The sequence below is a fragment of the Rutidosis leptorrhynchoides genome, chromosome 8, assembly GCF_046630445.1.
Source record: "Rutidosis leptorrhynchoides isolate AG116_Rl617_1_P2 chromosome 8, CSIRO_AGI_Rlap_v1, whole genome shotgun sequence".
In the NCBI taxonomy this organism is placed as follows: domain Eukaryota; kingdom Viridiplantae; phylum Streptophyta; class Magnoliopsida; order Asterales; family Asteraceae; genus Rutidosis; species Rutidosis leptorrhynchoides.
Genome location: NC_092340.1, coordinates 360,517,235 through 360,539,351, shown reverse-complemented (window position 1 = coordinate 360,539,351; position 22,117 = coordinate 360,517,235).

Below are 22,117 nucleotides of genomic sequence, written 5' to 3'. Positions count from 1 at the left end.
TTGTTATACGTTTGTGAAGCACCCAATTATCAAGACTTAACTGTTCACGAACCCCGTTATCATAGTGTTAGAACCTACACTATATACTCGAAAATATATTTCATCCGCTAACGGTAGCGAACCGTTCGAATGAGGGCTTGTCAAGCCCATGTGATCACACAACATAAGTTCACGTTTACACCCTGCAAGTGTAACTAATAATAATTGAATTGAGGCCTTTTTATTCTAACTCCACGTGGAATGTTTGTTTCCGTACTTGTGTTCAAAGCATAAAAGTATTATACGTATATGTTTCTCATCCCACAGTTTAAAGAGTAAAAGTTGTTGAAAATGTGGGACTATGATCTCACCTTGGTTGCACGAATAGTATAATGTACTTCACAAAGTAACGTGTGCAAGAACGAATGCTAGTCTTGACCTAAACAAATAGGTTCGTATTAATATCGGTAAACACGGTCGGTCAAAGTGTTCAATTAGTCCTATGGCTCGTTACGACTCGATAATATAGCATGTGAGTCACGTTGTCAAGTTTCATGCAAGATACAAAGATAAAAGCACGTTGGAACGATTGCATAAGTATTTGGTTAAGTTTGGACAAAAGTCAATGTTGGTCAAGTCAAAGTCAATGAAAAAGTCAACACGTTCGGGTCGGGTCCCGAACTATTTTTCTGAGGTTTTTAATCATATATAAGCATGTTAAAACAAGTTACATGTGAATCGGAGGTGCGTAGCATAGCAAACATTTTTTGTAAAATTGTAAGGTTGGTCAGTCCCTGGCCACGCCTAATGTCGCGCCGCGACCAAGGAGTGCCGCGCCGCGGCAATCAACGTGAGCTGGTGCCTGGCCAGTTTCACTTGTTCAAGTCTCAACCAAACTTCAATTAAGCACAATTCGCAAACCGTAAACACTTAAAACGTATACCATACATCATTGGAAAGGTAAATTTACGAGGAATGCAACTAAACACATTTCATCAACCAAGATCATCATTTACAATAATCAAATTTCCAAATTGAATGATCATTTAATGCTCATCATAAATGTTTCAAGTTCATAAATGCATATTGATGATTTGGGAATTAAATGCACACATATGATACGCCGTTTCGTAGGTAAATACGCATACAATACAACTAAACACTTACAAACAACATTGCAAAGCATTCAATGCATCAAAAGTTCATTTTACTTCTATCAAACCCTAACTCAAAATCACAAATTTAACAATTATGTTTATGAAGCTATTCCATGTCAACTTACATACCAAATTGAAGCTAGTGATGCTAGTAACACATTTAATACATGCACTTTTAACATCTAACAACATTTAGGCAACCAAATCTCAAGATCAAGCACACCCATTTCAAGTTTAAGCTAGTTACTTAAAATAACAAGATCGAGCATATAAATCATATATTCATGTTAGACTTGAGCCATAGACACTAATTAACACTTCTATAAGTTAAAAACATCAAGAACACAAAATCTAGTGTTTTTAGAAAGTTACCCAAATGCAATAAAGTTGGTATGGATTCGAAGAGGAAGATGCAAGGATTCCGAATATGTAATTTGTTTTAGTTTATGCTTGCTAGATCGAAAATAGATGATGAATCTTTGAGTTGGTTGTTTGAGATAGAAGTTGAAAGTAAAAGAGAAAGTGAAAGATGAATGAATGGAGGAGGATGGAGTTGACTAGTTGACCTAGTCATCTCTTTGCCCTCTTGGCAAGTTTAGTCCCTCAAGTTTGATTCGGGTGCGTGAATTATCTAAACGAAATATTTTAAAACGCGTATTAACGGGAGATGTTATAATTATATAACGGACTTTAAAATAGTATAACGGAAAGTAAACGGAAAAAGACCGGATGTTACACCGTATCTCTATGAATATGGGTGGCGTAATGACCTGGGGAGGCACGTGGGTGGCAAAGATTTTATGCCATGTTGATCCAACACACTTATAGTCCGAACAATTTGAAGTGTCTAATCTGATTACTGAGTGTATACTATAGCAATAATAGATACTTTCAAGCAAATCATCTGCGACGTTTTAAGATTAAATATACATTGGACACCTTTTGACTTGTTTGACCCATTTGACCCTTCATCATTTCTAGCCTCTTTTTTTTCTTTCATTTTACCTGTAGCCTGTGGGATCCCTACGACATCAACTAGAGAATCTAAGGGGACCTGTAAAGATAATAAATACGGAGTACAAATGGGTCGACACCATCAAGAAATGCAAGCTGATTATCAAGATTTATTAGGATGTTAGGTAGACAGCCAAAGGAGACTTTTAAAGATGAGGTTAGTAACGAGTCGGCACAATCTAGAAACGTGAGCTGCATATTCTGATTTTACTCGCATAGAATTATAATATCACTTTCTGTTCATTATCTATAACAGCAAATACAAGACATCAATATAGTGAAGTCTTGATATTTCTCTCTTGAAGTTAGTGAAGTCTTAATCTACACCTGTACCTAATTGCACAACTACCCTGCTCATGTTTCCTTCATATCAATTTAATATGATGATTATTACAAACACTACTTAAACTTTATTGATTGGATTTCTTAGTCTTTTTGATTGAATTTCTTGTTGTTGAAAAGAAATCTTGGTCTATGTGGTTAAAAAACCCAATAGACTCCTTGTAAATTTTTTTTTTATACCTTTTTTATACCTTTTTGCTAGTTTTTAATCTATTATGCCTTAAAAAAAATTACTTAAATTCCTTTCATCCAGAACTAGTGGCATTCTGGCCAATGCAACACTTGGCATGTAATATGTTATGATAAATATACAGTCATTTACTTCTGAAAGCACCAACAGTTGTAAGTGTTAGAACAATTAGATGATTTGGTGTTACGTAGTGAAGAATACTCAAAGGGTGTGTTGGATATCATGTATGATACTTTAATAACCAACTACGGATTCCACTAGTTGTGTGGTAGGGTATCAGACTTTTAAAATAAATAGAACTTCATTGAATCAACTATCAATTACTCTTGCATTCTATAATATATAATCAAACCATAATTTTTGTTTTTTTTTTTTTTACGAGGAACCCCCTAGCGACGAGCCATAATGGCTCCCCTCTAGTTGGTAAACCCCGGGTAAACGGCAAGCCAGGCCTCCACTGCTACCAGGCAAAGCATCCTCTAGTCAATCAATCACTAAATGGAGCTCGCCCCAAGGTATTTGCCTTGAAGGGAATCGAACCCGTGACCTCTTGCTTCATTGGAAGTCCTGGAAACACAACTGATGATGGAGTACGTATCAACCCTTAAAGGAAAGGTATGCTTTCAATTTCATTTTTTCTCATAGGTACGGTTGAAATCTATTTTGTATGTTAGTGCATAAGGTATTTGAAAGTGTGTTTGATTACCTCTTAATTGAATGGTTCAACGTTGAAATTCTGCATTCAACGCGTTTGTTTCTTGTTTCTGATGTTTCCGAGCTCCGAATGATATATGGTGCTAAATGGTAATGTAAAATGAACCATTCAGAGTTGAAGTACTCTCTTAAACATTAAACACCTAAATTTTATGTTGTATTCTTATTAATTATATCAAGAACACGTATTAAACAACTATATTCTTTTTTGAACAATGCAAAAGGTTAATAAGGTAATTATATATCGTTCACATTGTTCATTCAAAACTATTATCAAACAGGTTATTGTCATTCAGAACCACCTTTAGTTAATGCTATCGTCATTCAGAACCACCTTTAGTTAGAACCTTTGAATCGTTAAGATTATGAACCATCTAGCGCTAAATTATTCATTATTATCAAACGCCCCCTAAGTTTACCATTTAATGCAACATTTTGGCCTTGACAACTAAAACTAATTTATATTGTTAATTGTTTGCATTTGTTCCCCATGAAGACTGTATATTTCATAGGGTCTGCTATGTGGTTAGCACACTAGATTATTAATGAAAAGTTGTATCACTCACTTGGGTGGTCATTTTATATGGAGATGTATGTTGACATTTGTGGGAGACTTCTGAACACAAAATAAGCGCTCGTGCGTATCACGTGCTTGCGCACACTTATTCGTTAAGTCATGCGCTAATTTAGTTAGCAATCTATGGGCGCACAATGCAACTTTGCTTTGCACACAAGTCACGATCTTATCTTAACTTAAGTCGTAATCCTTTCTTAGTTCATATCCCGTTTATTATGGAAAGTAGTTAAGGAGAATCCCTGCTTACTTAGGATATCTAGGGTTAGGTTTCACGATAAATACAAACGCTAACCTCATATTTATTAACACGTTACATTTTGGATACTCGGCTTACGATAAATCTAAAACTATGAACACAACTTACGGTAACATGTATGTTCTTCGAACATAAACCTACGAAACCCGACGGCCATTGTTACGGTTAATCCAACGATGGTAGACTGTGTAGCGACCCGAAAAAATCGTCATTGACGGTGTCGTCTACTTGGGTCCCGTTACTTGGTCATAAGTCTTTAAAACAACATTTAACCAAAAGTATGTCGCATTCATTTCAAAAGTAAAGATGTTCCAAGGTTTACAAAGTAGTTCGACAACTAGTTACGTTACAAAGTTTAAAGTACAAATGAAACATATGCGACACAATTTAAAAGTAGCCAAAAGACGCTCCACGTATGCATGTATACTCGACATCCAAGCAAGTATCAAAAGTAATGAGCGGAAGCATGTATCACAAAACCTTCAAGGACCTGAGAAAAACATAGAAATCTGTCAACGAAAACGTTGGTGAAATCATAGGTTTAAGTAAGTAAGTACAAGTGAACCACAAGATTTGTAACATTGATATACTAGTAATACATTCCAAAAGTTTGTTTCACGAGCACCCAATTATCAATGCTTAACATTCCTTCCATAGAACCCCATCACAATAGTGTTAGAACATACACTGTTTCTCGAAAATATATTCCATTCATAAACGGTAGCGAACCGTTTGAATGAGGGTTTATCAAACCCATATGGATCCATACAACATAAGTTCTCGCTTACACCCGGCAAGTGTAACTAATGATAATCGAATTGAGGATTTTGTTCTAAACTCGTATGTAGAATGTTTGTTTTCCTGTACTTGTGTTCACTTAGTAAAAGAAACATTTATGTTTTCTCATCCCAAATGTAAGTTCAAAAAGAGTAAAAGTGGGACTATGATCTCACCTTGAGTGCACGTATGTAAAAGTACTTCAACAAGTAAACGTGTGCAAGAACGAATGCTAGTCTTGACCTAAACAAATAGGTTTGTATCAATATCGGTAAACACGATAGGTCAAAGTGTTCAATTAGTCCTATGGCTCGTTACGACTCGAATATATAGCATGTGAATCACGTTGTCAAGTTTCATGCAAGAATCAAGTATAAAATAAGATTAGAACGATTGCATAAGTGTTTTGTTATGTTTGACTAAAAGTCAAACTTGGTCAAAGTCAACGAAAAAGTCAACGGGGTCGGTCGGGTCCCGAACTATTTTCCTGAGCTTAGAAATCATATATGAGCATGTTGGCCAAGTTTCATGTTGATCGGGGGTGCGTAGCATACTTAGAAGTAAGCGAAAATTGACATTTTTGGGCAGTCTGCCTCAGATGCGCCGCATCCAAAGCAGATGCGCCGCATCTGTGTCTGGTGCAGCAATTCTGGGGCAGTTTAACACTTAGACAATTTCAACTTCAAACGATCTTAACTTTTGACTCGTTAACATTCAAAACACGTATCTTATATCGTTGGAAAGGTAATTTAAAGAGGAATACAACTAAACACATTTCATGAATCAATTCCATCATTAACAACAATGAAAACCTCAATAAATGAACGTTAAATATTCAAAATCGAAGTTTCAAGTTCATAAAACGCATTTCTTGACTCGGGAATCCAATTTACACATACGATATGAAACATACAATACAACTAATCACTAACTAATAACATTTCATGGCATTCAAAGCATCAAAAGTTCATTTTAGAGTTCATCAAACCCTAATCAAAATCATGAATTCAACCATTTTGTAAATGAAGCTTTTCTAAATCAACATACACATCAAAATAAAGCTAATGATGCTAGTAACACATTTAATACATGAACTTTAACATTTAAACAACATTTAATCAACCAAAAGCAAGGATTAAGCACACCCATTTCAAATGTTCAAACTAGTTACTCAAAACAACAAATCGAGCAAACAAAACATGTATTCATGTTATACTTGAGCCATAGACACTAACTAACAACTTTATAAGTTAAAAACATCAAGAACACAAAATCTAGTGATTTTAGAAAGTTACCCAAATGTAATGAAATCGGTATGGAATCGAAGAGGAAGTTGCAAGGATTCCAAAAATGTAATTTGTTTTGCAAAACACCCGCTAGCTCGGATTTGGATGATGATTCTTTGAAATGGGGTGTTGAGAGAAAATGGAGGAAGTAGTAAAATGAGAGAGAGATGAATGAATGGGTAAGAGGGGTTTGACCCTTTAACCTAGTCAAAGGTTTGATCCTTTGGCGAGTTTGGTCCCTTAACTTTCATTTGGGTGCGTGAATTACCTAAATGAGATAATTTAAAACGCGTATCAACGGGAGATGTTATAAATATATAACGGACTTTAAAATGAATAAACGGAAAGTAAACGGAAAAAGGCGGGATGTTACAGACTGAGCATTAACCACCCTACCTAGAATTAGATTAGGGCTATTCACGGTAAACCGAACCGGAGAGTTAAACCCATTAAGTCCTTAAACGCCCATCTATTGCAATCAACGTGTATCCAGTCCCAGTGACAAATACATGCTCGATCAACTACATATATGTAGTGACCCGAACTTTTCCATGTTTATATATATTAATTGAGATTGATATTTACATGATTAAATGTTTCCAACATGTTAAGCAATCAAACTTGTTAAGACTTGATTAATTGAAATATGTTTCATATAGACAATTGACCACCCAAGTTGACCGGCGATTCACGAATGTTAAAACTTGTAAAAACGAAATGACGATATATATATGGATATACATATGGTTAACATGAGATTATGATAAGTAAGTATCTCCATAAGTATATTAACAATGAGTTATATACATATAAACAAGACTACTAACTTAAGGATTTCGAAACGAGACATATATGTAACGATTATCGTTGTAACGACATTTAAATGTATATATATCATATTAAGATATATTAATATATCATAATATCATAATAATATAATAATTTAACATCTCATTAGATATAATAAACAATGGGTTAACAACATTAATTGAGATCGTTAACTTAAAGGTTTCAAAACAACACTTACATGTAACGACTAACGATGACTTAACAACTCAGTTAAAATGTATATACATGTACTGTATTTAGATGTATTAAAATACTTTTGGAAGACTTCAAGACATATATCAAAACACTCATACTTAACGAAAATGGTTACAGTTACTTTTCCATTCTTTTCTTTCATCAAGAATTCTAGTCGTATTCTTACCCGTATTATACACAGCTTCAAAACGTACTTACTATGAGTATATACCAATAGGAACTAGCATGGGATTCCACTCTTGATTATGTCATGTATGACTAATCAATTTTAACTTCTACCATGAGCTAGTCAACTAACTAGAACTCTTTTTAACCCCACTCACCACTCACCAATTACCACTCATCATTCACTCCATTTCACTTCCAATTCTCTTTCTAATTCTCTCTCAACATACACACACACACAATTATGAACGTATTTTTCCAGTAGTTAATAATCATCTTCATCAAAAATCACTTCAAGAATCAAGCTATAATCATCATAGGAAGAACACTTCAAGAACACTTCAAAAATCCCTTCAAGTTTACTAATTTACTTCCAAGCTTTCTAATCCATTCCAAGTAATCATCTAAGATCAAGAAACCTTTGTTATATACAGTAGGTTATCTTTCTTATTCAAGGTAATATTCATATTCAAACTTTGATTCAATTTCTATAACTATAAACTATCTTAATTCGAGTAAAAATCTTACTTGAACTTGTTTTTGTGTCATGATCCTACTTCAAGAACTTTCAAGCCATCCAAGATCCTTTGAAGCTAGATCATTTCTTGTCACTTCCAGTAGGTTTACCTACTAAACTTGAGGTAGTAATGATGTTCATAACATCATTCGATTCATATATATAAAACTATCTTATTCGAAGGTTTAAACTCGTAATCACTAGAACATAGTTTAGTTAATTCTAAACTTGTTCGCAAACAAAAGTTAATCCTTCTAACTTGACTTTTAAAATTAACTACACACATGTTCTATATCTATATGATATGCTAACTTAATTATTTAAAACCTGGAAACACGAAAAACACCGTAAAACCGGATTTACGCCGTCGTAGTAACACCGCGGGCTGTTTTGGGTTAGTTAATTAAAAACTATGATAAACTTTGATTTAAAAGTTGTTATTCTGAGAAAATAATTTTTATTATGAACATGAAACTATATCCAAAAATTATGGTTAAACTCAAAGTGGAAGTATGTTTTCTAAAATGGTCATCTAGACGTCGTTCTTTCGACTGAAATGACTACCTTTACAAAAACGACTTGTAACTTATTTTTCCGACTATAAACCTATACTTTTTCTGTTTAGATTCATAAAATAGAGTTCAATATGAAACCATAGCAATTTGATTCACTCAAAACGGATTTAAATTGAAGAAGTTATGGGTAAAACAAGATTGGATAATTTTTCTCATTTTAGCTACGTGAAAATTGGTAACAAATCTATTCCAACCATAACTTAATCAACTTGTATTGTATATTATGTGAAATGTCCCATTCTTATTGATTAAAAACGTTCCATATTAATTGATTTCGTTGCGAGGTTTTGACCTCTATATGAGACGTTTTTCAAAGACTGCATTCATTTTAAAACAAACCATAACCTTTATTTCATCAATAAAGGTTTAAAAAGCTTTACGTAGATTATCAAATAATGATAATCTAAAATATCCTGTTTACACAGGACCATTACATAATGGTTTACAATATAAATATGTTACAACAAAATAAGTTTCTTGAATGCAGTTTTTACACAATATCATACAAGCATGGACTCCAAATCTCGTCCTTATTTAAGTATGCGACAGCGGAAGCTCTTAATAATCACATGAGAATAAACATGCTTAAAACGTCAACAAAAATGTTGGTGAGTTATAGGTTTAACCTATATATATCAAATCATAATAATAGACCACAAGATTTCATATTTCAATACACATCCCATACATAGAGATAAAAATCATTCATATGGTGAACACCTGGTAACCGACATTAACAAGATGCATATATAAGAATATCCCCATCATTCCGGGACACCCTTCGGATATGATATAAATTTCGAAGTACTAAAGCATCCGGTACTTTGGATGGGGTTTGTTAGGCCCAATAGATCTATCTTTAGGATTCGCGTCAATTAGGGTGTCTGTTCCCTAATTCTTAGATTACCAGACTTAATAAAAAGGGGCATATTCGATTTCAATAATTCAACCATAGAATGTAGTTTCACGTACTTGTGTCTATTTTGTAAATCATTTATAAAACCTGCATGTATTCTCATCCCAAAAATATTAGATTTTAAAAGTGGGACTATAACTCACTTTCACAGATTTTTACTTCGTCGGGAAGTAAGACTTGGCCACTGGTTGATTCAAGAACCTATAACAATATATACATATATATCAAAGTATGTTCAAAATATATTTACAACACTTTTAATATATTTTGATGTTTTAAGTTTATTAAGTCAGCTGTCCTCGTTAGTAACCTACAACTAGTTGTCCACAGTTAGATGTACAGAAATAAATCGATAAATATTATCTTGAATCAATCCACGACCCAGTGTATACGTATCTCAGTATTGATCACAACTCAAACTATATATATTTTGGAATCAACCTCAACCCTGTATAGCTAACTCCAACATTCACATATAGAGTGTCTATGGTTGTTCCGAAATATATATAGATGTGTCGACATGATAGGTCGAAACATTGTATACGTGTCTATGGTATCTCAAGATTACATAATATACAATACAAGTTGATTAAGTTATGGTTGGAATAGATTTGTTACCAATTTTCTCATTTTAGCTACGTGAAAATTGGTAACAAATCTATTCCAACCATAACTTAATCAACTTGTATTGTATATTATGTAATCTTGAGATACCATAGACACGTATACAATGTTTCGACCTATCATGTCGACACATCTATATATATTTCGGAACAACCATAGACACTCTATATGTGAATGTTGGAGTTAGCTATACAGGGTTGAGGTTGATTCCAAAATATATATAGTTTGAGTTGTGATCAATACTGAGATACGTATACACTGGGTCGTGGATTGATTCAAGATAATATTTATCGATTTATTTCTGTACATCTAACTGTGGACAACTAGTTGTAGGTTACTAACGAGGACAGCTGACTTAATAAACTTAAAACATCAAAATATATTAAAAGTGTTGTAAATATATTTTGAACATACTTTGATATATATGTATATATTGTTATAGGTTCGTGAATCAACCAGTGGCCAAGTCTTACTTCCCGATGAAGTAAAAATCTGTGAAAGTGAGTTATAGTCCCACTTTTAAAATCTAATATTTTTGGGATGAGAATACATGCATGTTTTATAAATGATTTACAAAATAGACACAAGTACGTGAAACTACATTCTATGGTTGAATTATCGAAATCGAATATGCCCCTTTTTATTAAGTCTGGTAATCTAAGAATTAGGGAACAGACACCCTAATTGACGCGAATCCTAAAGATAGATCTATTGGGCCTAACAAACCCCATCCAAAGTACCGGATGCTTTAGTACTTCGAAATTTATATCATATCCGAAGGGTGTCCCGGAATGATTGGGATATTCTTATATATATGCATCTTGTTAATGTCGGTTACCAGGTGTTCACCATATGAATGATTTTTATCTCTATGTATGGGATGTGTATTGAAATATGAAATCTTGTGGTCTATTGTTACGATTGATATATATAGGTTAAACCTATAACTCACCAACATTTTTGTTGACGTTTAAAGCATGTTTATTCTCAGGTGAATACTAAGAGCTTCCGCTGTTGCATACTAAAATAAGGACAAGATTTGGAGTCCATGTTTGTATGATATTGTGTAAAAACTGCATTCAAGAAACTGATTTCGATGTAACATATTTGTATTGTAAACCATTATGTAATGGTCGTGTGTAAACAGGATATTTTAGATTATCATTATTTGATAATCTACGTAAAGCTTTTTAAACCTTTATTTATGAAATAAAGGTTATGGTTTGTTTTAAAAATGAATGCAGTCTTTGAAAAACGTCTCATATAGAGGTCAAAACCTCGCAACGAAATCAATTAATATGGAACGTTTTTAATCAATAAGAACGGGACATTTCAGTTGGTATCAGAGCGTTGGTCTTAGAGAACCAGAAAATTTGCATTAGTGTGTCTTATCGAGTTTGTTAGGATGCATTAGTGAGTCTGGACTTCGACCGTGTTTTCTTTAAAAATGATTGCTTAACATTTTTGTTGGAAACTATATATTTTTAACATATGAATATTATGTGATATATTAATCTCTTAACGTGTTTGATATTATGTGATAGATGTCTACCTCTAGAACAAGTCCCATTGACTCACCTAATAATAATGAAGAGTCAAATGTAAATTGGAATGATTCGTGGACTGATTCACAAGTTCCCGAAGAGGAACCGGAAGAAGAGTCGGAACCGGAAGAAGAATCGGAACCGGAAGAAGAATCAGAACCGGAAGAAGAAATAGAACCGGTGGGGGAAATAATAAAACGGTTAAGTAAAAGAGAATCCTCAACCAATCGACCAAGGTTAATTATGGTCAATGGTGTTTCCGCCAAGGAAGCAAAATATTGGGAGGATTACCAATTCTCCGATGAATCTGATTCCGACGAGAATTCCGATGATGTTATAGAAATTACCCCAACTGAATTTAAAAAGGCAAAAGAAAATAATAAGGGAAAGGGCATAAAAATAGAGAAATCTAATTCCAACCCCGATGAACTTTATATGTATCGTCAACCCCCGAAGTCCTTAAGTTGTAACAATGACCCGGGAACCTCTAAACCACCAGGTTTTTCTAAACCAATGTGGACAACGACGGCTCGTATTAGGGGAACATCATATATCCCTAGAAACTTGGCAAAATGAACCAAAACCGAACAAGAAGAAACGAGCGAGTCAGAATAAGATAGTTGTATTCATGTGGTGTAATATATGTAATATAGTGTGCTTATGCTTTATGATATATGTAAAAATTGCTTGTATTAATAAGTATTTTTTTTATGAATCTAACTCTTGTCTATTTTACAGTATAAAAACACAAAATGGATAGACAACCCAATATTTTAAGAGACCTACCCGGAGACATGATTGATGAAATCTTGTCTAGAGTCGGTCAGAATTCCTCGGCACAACTATTTAAGGCGAGATCAGTTTGTAAGACATTCGAAGAACGTTCCAAGAATGCCTTGGTTTATAAAAGGCTTTCGTTCGAAAGATGGGGGATATAACATTGGGAAATCCATAAGTTACGATGTGTTTACTTTGACGCATATATTGCGGGGGAACCCAAATGCTATTTTACGCAACGGGTTAAGAAATTATTTTGACTCAGTATATCCGAATATAGGACTTCGTGATTTAGAAAAAGCGGCTAACATGCAACATAAAGAAGCATTTTATGCTTACGGGTTAGTAATGTTCGCTTCTCACCAAAGTGAGAACAAGAACATCGGGCTACAACTATTAAACAAAACGTTCCCACAAGTGACGGAGTCGGTAATTGGGGTAAGAAATGAGGTTTTTAGGTTATTACGAGACTGTTGGTCATTACGTAACCCTCGTCCCTTTGACGACGTTACAACACGCTGTCTTATCAACGGCCATAACGGTTATGTTCCACAAGACCAAGAATGGGAAGTAGTCCTAGTAAAACCAGAATGCATGACTTGTTTCTGGACGTATGAATTACGTGTCTTTATTGCCTTTGCTGAACGACTTGTGTACTAGCTAGAATTATCTTCACAACTATCTTGTATCAAAGTTATTGTGTGCTATATTTCATGCTTTATGTAAAATAAGCGGTATTGTAAGTTTGTAAAATATTGTATAAAAGTTTGAACGCGAAATATTATTACAATCAGTTTTTCATATAGAATTGTAGTAGTTGAATTGTATATTAGCTACTAAGTATGAACTTAACGGGTAGGTACTACCCGAATTTAAACTTATAAAACGCTAATATGAAGAAAAAGCTTTTATAAATGAGTTCATATTATGCTACGAAATACTATTAACTACTCTTAATATTCTGTATGATTAACTTGTTCCATTTGACTATTTTGAAGGAAATGGCACCGACTACTCGACACACCGTGAATATGAATGAAGAGGAATTCCGTACTTTTCTAGCTTCAAACATAGCCGCAGTACAGGTTGCGCTACATACCAACAATAACCTTGGATCTGGCAGTACAGGAAATCGTGTAGGATGCACCTACAAAGAATTCACTGCCTGCAAACCTTTGGAATTTGATGGAACCAAAGGACCGATCGGATTGAAACGGTGGACCGAGAAGGTCGAATCGGTGTTTGCCATAAGTAAGTGTACTGAAGAGGACAAAGTGAAGTACGCTACGCATACCTTCACAGGTTCTGCGTTAACATGGTGGAATACCTATCTAGAGCAAGTGGGACAAGATGATGCGTACACACTACCGTGGTCAGCATTCAAGCACTTGATGAACGAGAAGTACCGTCCCAGAACCGAGGTCAATAAGCTCAAGACAGAACTTAGAGGGTTACGAACCCAAGGATTTGATATTACCACGTACGAAAGACGATTAACAGAATTGTGCCTATTGTGTCCGGGAGCATTTGAAGATGAGGAAGAGAAGATCGACGCGTTTGTGAAAGGATTACCGGAAAGAATCCAAGAAGATATAAATTCACACGAGCCCGCCTCCATACAACAGGCATGTAGAATGGCTCACAAACTAGTGAACCAGATTGAAGAAAGAATTAAAGAACAGACTGCTGAAGAGGCCAATGTGAAGCAAGTCAAAAGAAAGTGGGAGGAAAACGGTGATAAGAATCACCAATACAACAACAACAACAGCAATTACAACAATAATCGCAACAATTATCCCAACAATCGCAACATCAATCGCAACTACAACAAACGGCCCAACAACAACAACAACAACAACAACTACAACAATCATCCCAACAACAATAATAACCGCAACAACAACAACAATCAGAAGCAGCTATGCCAAAGGTGTGAAAAGTATCACTCGGGGTTCTGCACCAAATTTTGCAACAAGTGTAAAAGAAATGGTCATAGCGCGGCGAAGTGTGAGGTCTACGGACCAGGGGTTAATAGAACGAAAGGAACAAATGGTGTCGGAATGAGTAATGGCGGAGCAAGTAGTGTCGGAGCAAGTTATGCCAATGTAGTTTGTTATAAATGTGGAAAACCGGGCCACATTATTAGAAATTGCCCGAACCAGGAGAACACGAATGGACAAGGCCGCGGAAGAGTTTTCAATATTAATGCGGCAGAGGCACAGGAAGACCCGGAGCTTGTTACGGGTACGTTTCTTATTGATAATAAATCTGCTTACGTTTTATTTGATTCGGGTGCGGATAGAAGCTATATGAGTAGAGATTTTTGTGCTAAATTAAGTTGTCCATTGACGCCTTTGGATAGTAAATTTTTACTCGAATTAGCAAATGGTAAATTAATTTCAGCAGATAATATATGTCGGAATCGAGAAATTAAACTGGTTAGCGAAACATTTAAGATTGATTTGATACCAGTAGAGTTAGGGAGTTTTGATGTGATAATAGGTATGGACTGGTTGAAAGAAGTGAAAGCAGAGATCGTTTGTTACAAAAATGCAATTCGCATTATACGAGAAAAAGGAAAACCCTTAATGGTGTACGGAGAAAAGGGCAACACGAAGCTACATATTATTAGTAATTTGAAGGCACAAAAACTAATAAGAAAAGGTTGCTATGCTGTTCTAGCACACGTCGAGAAAGTACAAACTGAAGAAAAGAGCATCAATGATGTTCCCATTGCAAAAGAATTTCCCGATGTATTTTCGAAAGAATTACCGGGATTACCCCCACAGTGATCCGTTGAATTTCAAATAGATCTTGTACCAGGAGCTGCACCAATAGCTCGTGCTCCTTACAGACTCGCACCCAGCGAGATGAAAGAACTGCAAAGCCAATTACAAGAACTTTTAGAGCGTGGTTTCATTCGACCAAGCACATCACCGTGGGGAGCTCCTGTTTTGTTTGTCAAGAAGAAAGATGGTACATTCAGGTTGTGTATCGACTACCGAGAGTTGAACAAACTTACCATCAAGAACCGCTACCCACTACCGAGAATCGACGACTTATTTGATCAACTACAAGGCTCGTCTGTTTATTCAAAGATTGACTTACGTTCCGGGTATCATCAAATGCGAGTGAAAGAAGATGATATTCCAAAGACTGCTTTCAGAACACGTTACGGTCATTACGAGTTTATGGTCATGCCGTTTGGTTTAACTAATGCACCAGCTGTGTTCATGGACCTTATGAACCGAGTGTGTGGACCATACCTTGACAAGTTTGTCATTGTTTTCATTGATGACATACTTATTTACTCAAAGAATGACCAAGAACACGGTGAACATTTGAGAAAGGTGTTAGAAGTATTGAGGAAGGAAGAATTGTACGCTAAGTTTTCAAAGTGTGCATTTTGGTTGGAAGAAGTTCAATTCCTCGGTCACATAGTGAACAAAGAAGGTATTAAGGTGGATCCGGCAAAGATAGAAACTGTTGAAAAGTGGGAAACCCCGAAAACTCCGAAACACATACGCCAGTTTTTAGGACTAGCTGGTTACTACAGAAGGTTCATCCAAGACTTTTCCAGAATAGCAAAACCCTTAACTGCATTAACGCATAAAGGGAAGAAATTTGAATGGAATGATGAACAAGAGAAAGCGTTTCAGTTATTGAAGAAAAAGCTAACTACGGCACCTATATTGTCATTGCCTGAAGGGAATGATGATTTTGTGATTTATTGTGACGCATCAAAGCAAGGTCTCGGTTGTGTATTAATGCAATGAATGAAGGTGATTGCTTATGCGTCTAGACAATTGAAGATTCACGAACAAAATTATACGACGCATGATTTGGAATTAGGCGCGGTTGTTTTTGCATTAAAGACTTGGAGGCACTACTTATATGGGGTCAAAAGTATTATATATACCGACCACAAAAGTCTTCAACACATATTTAATCAGAAACAACTGAATATGAGGCAGCGTAGGTGGATTGAATTATTGAATGATTACGACTTTGAGATTCGTTACCACCCGGGGAAGGCAAATGTGGTAGCCGATGCCTTGAGCAGGAAGGACAGAGAACCCATTCGAGTAAAATCTATGAATATAATGATTCATAATAACCTTACTACTAAAATAAAGGAGGCGCAACAAGGAGTTTTAAAAGAGGGAAATTTAAAGGATGAAATACCCAAAGGATCGGAGAAACATCTTAATATTCGGGAAGACGGAACCCGGTATAGGGCTGAAAGGATTTGGGTACCAAAATTTGGAGATATGAGAGAAATGGTACTTAGAGAAGCTCATAAAACCAGATACTCAATACATCCTGGAACGGGGAAGATGTACAAGGACCTCAGGAAATATTTTTGGTGGCCGGGTATGAAAGCCGATGTTGCTAAATACGTAGGAGAATGTTTAGCGTGTTCTAAGGTCAAAGCTGAGCATCAGAAACCATCAGGTCTACTTCAACAACCCGAAATCCCGGAATGGAAATGGGAAAACATTACCATGGATTTCATCACTAAATTGCCAAGGACTGCAAGTGGTTTTGATACTATTTGGGTAATAGTTGATCGTCTCACCAAATCAGCACATTTCCTGCCAATAAGAGAAGATGACAAGATGGAGAAGTTAGCACGACTGTATTTGAAGGAAGTCGTCTCCAGACATGGAATACCAATCTCTATTATCTCTGAAAGGGATGGCAGATTTATTTCAAGATTCTGGCAGACATTACAGCAAGCATTAGGAACTCGTCTAGACATGAGTACTGCCTATCATCCACAAACTGATGGGCATAGCGAAAGGACGATACAAACGCTTGAAGACATGCTACGAGCATGTGTTATTGATTTCGGAAACAGTTGGGATCGACATCTACCATTAGCAGAATTTTCCTACAACAACAGCTACCATTCAAGCATTGAGATGGCGCCGTTTGAAGCACTTTATGGTAGAAAGTGCAGGTCTCCGATTTGTTGGAGTGAAGTGGGGGATAGACAGATTACGGGTCCGGAGATTATACAAGAAACTACCGAGAAGATCATCCAAATTCAACAACGGTTGAAAACCGCCCAAAGTCGACAAAAGAGCTACGCTGACATTAAAAGAAAAGATATAGAATTTGAAATTGGAGAGATGGTCATGCTTAAAGTTGCACCTTGGAAAGGCGTTGTTCGATTTGGTAAACGAGGGAAATTAAATCCAAGGTATATTGGACCATTCAAGATTATTGATCGTGTCGGACCAGTAGCTTACCGACTTGAGTTACCTCAACAACTCGCGGCTGTACATAACACTTTCCATGTCTCGAATTTGAAGAAATGTTTTGCTAAAGAAGATCTCACTATTCCGTTAGATGAAATCCAAATCAACGAAAAACTCCAATTCATTGAAGAACCCGTCGAAATAATGGATCGTGAGGTTAAAAGACTTAAGCAAAACAAGATACCAATTGTTAAGGTTCGATGGAATGCTCGTAGAGGACCCGAGTTCACCTGGGAGCGTGAAGATCAGATGAAGAAGAAATACCCGCATCTATTTCCAGAAGATTCGTCAACACCTTCAACAGCTTAAAATTTCGGGACGAAATTTATTTAACGGGTAGGTACTGTAGTGACCCGAACTTTTCCATGTTTATATATATTAATTAAGATTGATATTTACATGATTAAATGTTTCCAACATGTTAAGCAATCAAACTTGTTAAGACTTGATTAATTGAAATATGTTTCATATAGACAATTGACCACCCAAGTTGACCGACGATTCACGAACGTTAAAACTTGTAAAAATGACATGACGATATATATATGGATATACATATGGTTAACATGAGATTATGATAAGTAAGTATCTCCATAATTATATTAACAATGAGTTATATACATATAAACAAGACTACTAACTTAAGGATTTCGAAACGAGACATATATGTAACGATTATCGTTGTAACGACATTTAAATGTATATATATCATATTAAGATATATTAATATATCATAATATCATAATAATATAATAATTTAACATCTCATTAGATATAATAAACAATGGGTTAACAACATTAATTGAGATCGTTAACTTAAAGGTCTCAAAACAACACTTACATGTAACGACTAACGATGACTTAACGACTCAGTTAAAATGTGTATACATGTACTGTATTTAGATGTATTAAAATACTTTTGGAAGACTTCAAGACATATATCAAAACACTCATACTTAACGAAAATGGTTACAGTTACTTTTCCATTCTTTTCTTTCATCAAGAATTCTAGTCGTATTCTTACCCGTATTATACACAGCTTCAAAACGTACTTACTATGAGTATATACCAATAGGAACTAGCATGGGATTCCACTCTTGATTATGTCATGTATGACTAATCAATTTTAACTTCTACCATGAGCTAGTCAACTAACTAGAACTCCTTTTAACCCCACTCACCACTCACCAATTACCACTCATCATTCACTCCATTTCACTTCCAATTCTCTTTCTAATTCTCTCTCAACACACACACACTATTATGAACGTATTTTTTCAGTAGTTAATCATCATCTTCATCAAAAATCACTTCAAGAATCAAGCTATAATCATCATAGGAAGAACACTTCAAGAACACTTCAAAAATCCCTTCAAGTTTACTAATTTAGTTCCAAGCTTTCTAATCCATTCCAAGTAATCATCTAAGATCAAGAAACCTTTGTTATATACATTAGGTTATCTTTCTTATTCAAGGTAATATTCATATTCAAACTTTGATTCAATTTCTATAACTATAAACTATCTTAATTCGAGTAAAAATCTTACTTGAACTTGTTTTTGTGTCATGATCCTACTTCAAGAACTTTCGAGCCATCCAAGATCCTTTGAAGCTAGATCATTTCTTGTCACTTCCATTAGGTTTACCTACTAAACTTGAGGTAGTAATGATGTTCATAACATCATTCGATTCATATATATAAAACTATCTTATTCGAAGGTTTAAACTCGTAATCACTAGAACATAGTTTAGTTAATTCTAAACTTGTTCGCAAACAAAAGTTAATCCTTCTAACTTGACTTTTAAAATTAACTACACACATGTTCTATATCTATATGATATGCTAACTTAATGATTTAAAACCTGGAAACACGAAAAACACCGTAAAACTGGATTTACGCCGTCGTAGTAACACCGCGGGCTGTTTTGGGTTAGTTAATTAAAAACTATGATAAACTTTGATTTAAAAGTTGTTATTCTGAGAAAATGATTTTTATTATGAACATGAAACTATCTCCAAAAATTATGGTTAAACTCAAAGTGGAAGTATGTTTTCTAAAATGGTCATCTAGACGTCGTTCTTTCGACTAAAATGACTACCTTTACAAAAACGACTTGTAACTTATTTTTCCGACTATAAACCTATAATTTTTCTGTTTAGATTCATAAAATAGAGTTCAATATGAAACCATAGCAATTTGATTCACTCAAAACGGATTTAAAATGAAGAAGTTATGGGTAAAACAAGATTGGATAATTTTTCTCATTTTAGCTACGTGAAAATTGGTAACAAATCTATTCCAACCATAACTTAATCAACTTGTATTGTATATTATGTAATCTTGAGATACCATAGACACGTATACAATGTTTCGACCTATCATGTCGACACATCTATATATATTTCGGAACAACCATAGACACTCTATATGTGAATGTTGGAGTTAGCTATACAGGGTTGAGGTTGATTTCAAAATATATATAGTTTGAGTTGTGATCAATCTGAGATACGTATACACTGGGTCGTGGATTGATTCAAGATAATATTTATCGATTTATTTCTGTACATCTAACTGTGGACAACTAGTTGTAGGTTACTAACGAGGACAGCTGACTTAATAAACTTAAAACATCAAAATATATTAAAAGTGTTGTAAATATATTTTAAACATACTTTTATATATATGTATATATTGTTATAGGTTCGTGAATCAACCAGTGGCCAAGTCTTACTTCCCGACGAAGTAAAAATCTGTGAAAGTGAGTTATAGTCCCACTTTTAAAATCTAATATTTTTGGGATGAGAATACATGCAGGTTTTATAAATGATTTACAAAATAGACACAAGTACGTGAAACTACATTCTATGGTTGAATTATCGAAATCGAATATGCCCCTTTTTATTAAGTCTGGTAATCTAAGAATTAGGGAACAGACACCCTAATTGACGCGAATCCTAAAGATAGATCTATTGGGCCTAACAAACCCCATCCAAAGTACCGGATGCTTTAGTACTTCGAAATTTATATCATATCCGAAGGGTGTCCCGGAATGATGGGGATATTCTTATATATATGCATCTTGTTAATGTCGGTTACCAGGTGTTCACCATATGAATGATTTTTATCTCTATGTATGGGATGTGTATTGAAATATGAAATCTTGTGGTCTATTGTGACGATTGATATATATAGGTTAAACCTATAACTCACCAACATTTTTGTTGACGTTTAAAGCATGTTTATTCTCAGGTGAATACTAAGAGCTTCCGCTGTTGCATACTAAAATAAGGATAAGATTTGGAGTCCATGTTTGTATGATATTGTGTAAAAACTGCATTCAAGAAACTGATTTCGATGTAACATATTTGTATTGTAAACCATTATGTACTGGTCGTGTGTAAACAGGATATTTTAGATTATCATTATTTGATAATCTACGTAAAGCTTTTTAAACCTTTATTTATGAAATAAAGGTCATGGTTTGTTTTAAAAATGAATGCAGTCTTTGAAAAACGTCTCATATATAGGTCAAAACCTCGCAACGAAATCAATTAATATGGAACGTTTTTAATCAATAAGAACGGGACATTTCAATATAGAGATCATACCTTATTAAGAGTCCACAGCCTCATATCATCAAATGTGTTGTTATTGTACTTATAGGATGTAATTTCTAGTTTCCGATAAATTAGTCGTTAATCTATGGAGGTCTACACTTATTGCTGGAGATTGTAGAGGTCCAATGTGTTTGTTTCCGATAAGGGGTCTGAAATATATACCTAATCTCTTTAAGACATATCAGTACAGTAATCGAGTTTCACCATCATCTTCACCTCATTGATTACTCAAACTCTTTCAAGAGGTTCAAACTCTCGACTTTTAATTTTGTTCAATGCTATGGTATTTTCTTAAATGTCATATACACGTGCCAATATATTTATCCCTACGTTATTAACCACTTTTCTTCTTAACTATTGGTGATGTTTATGTTTGGTACTGTTTAAAAAATATCAGTCGAAGAAATATGTACCTTGATTAGTCAAACCTTATAAGCAATGTTGCAAAATTCGCTACTCGGGGAGTAATCGGCAATTTGAGGAGTAATCGGATTGGACTTTTTATACTTTTAAATAATAAGTTTCAAAATTATATGTGTAAATATAGAAGAAAACGATAAACATAAACTTCATCATAATTGTCTAAAAATATAAATTTGGTCAAAAACTCTAAAATTCTAGTTTAAATTCATGTTAAAATGTTAAAATGTTGACTAATTTTGACTTTGACCGACTTTCACCAGCAAATTCGATTTTAACCCATTAACCGGCGTTTATCAATTAATCAAACGGACTATGAAAAATTGGATCGGTCTACTCTTAAAAAGGAGTAATCGGGGT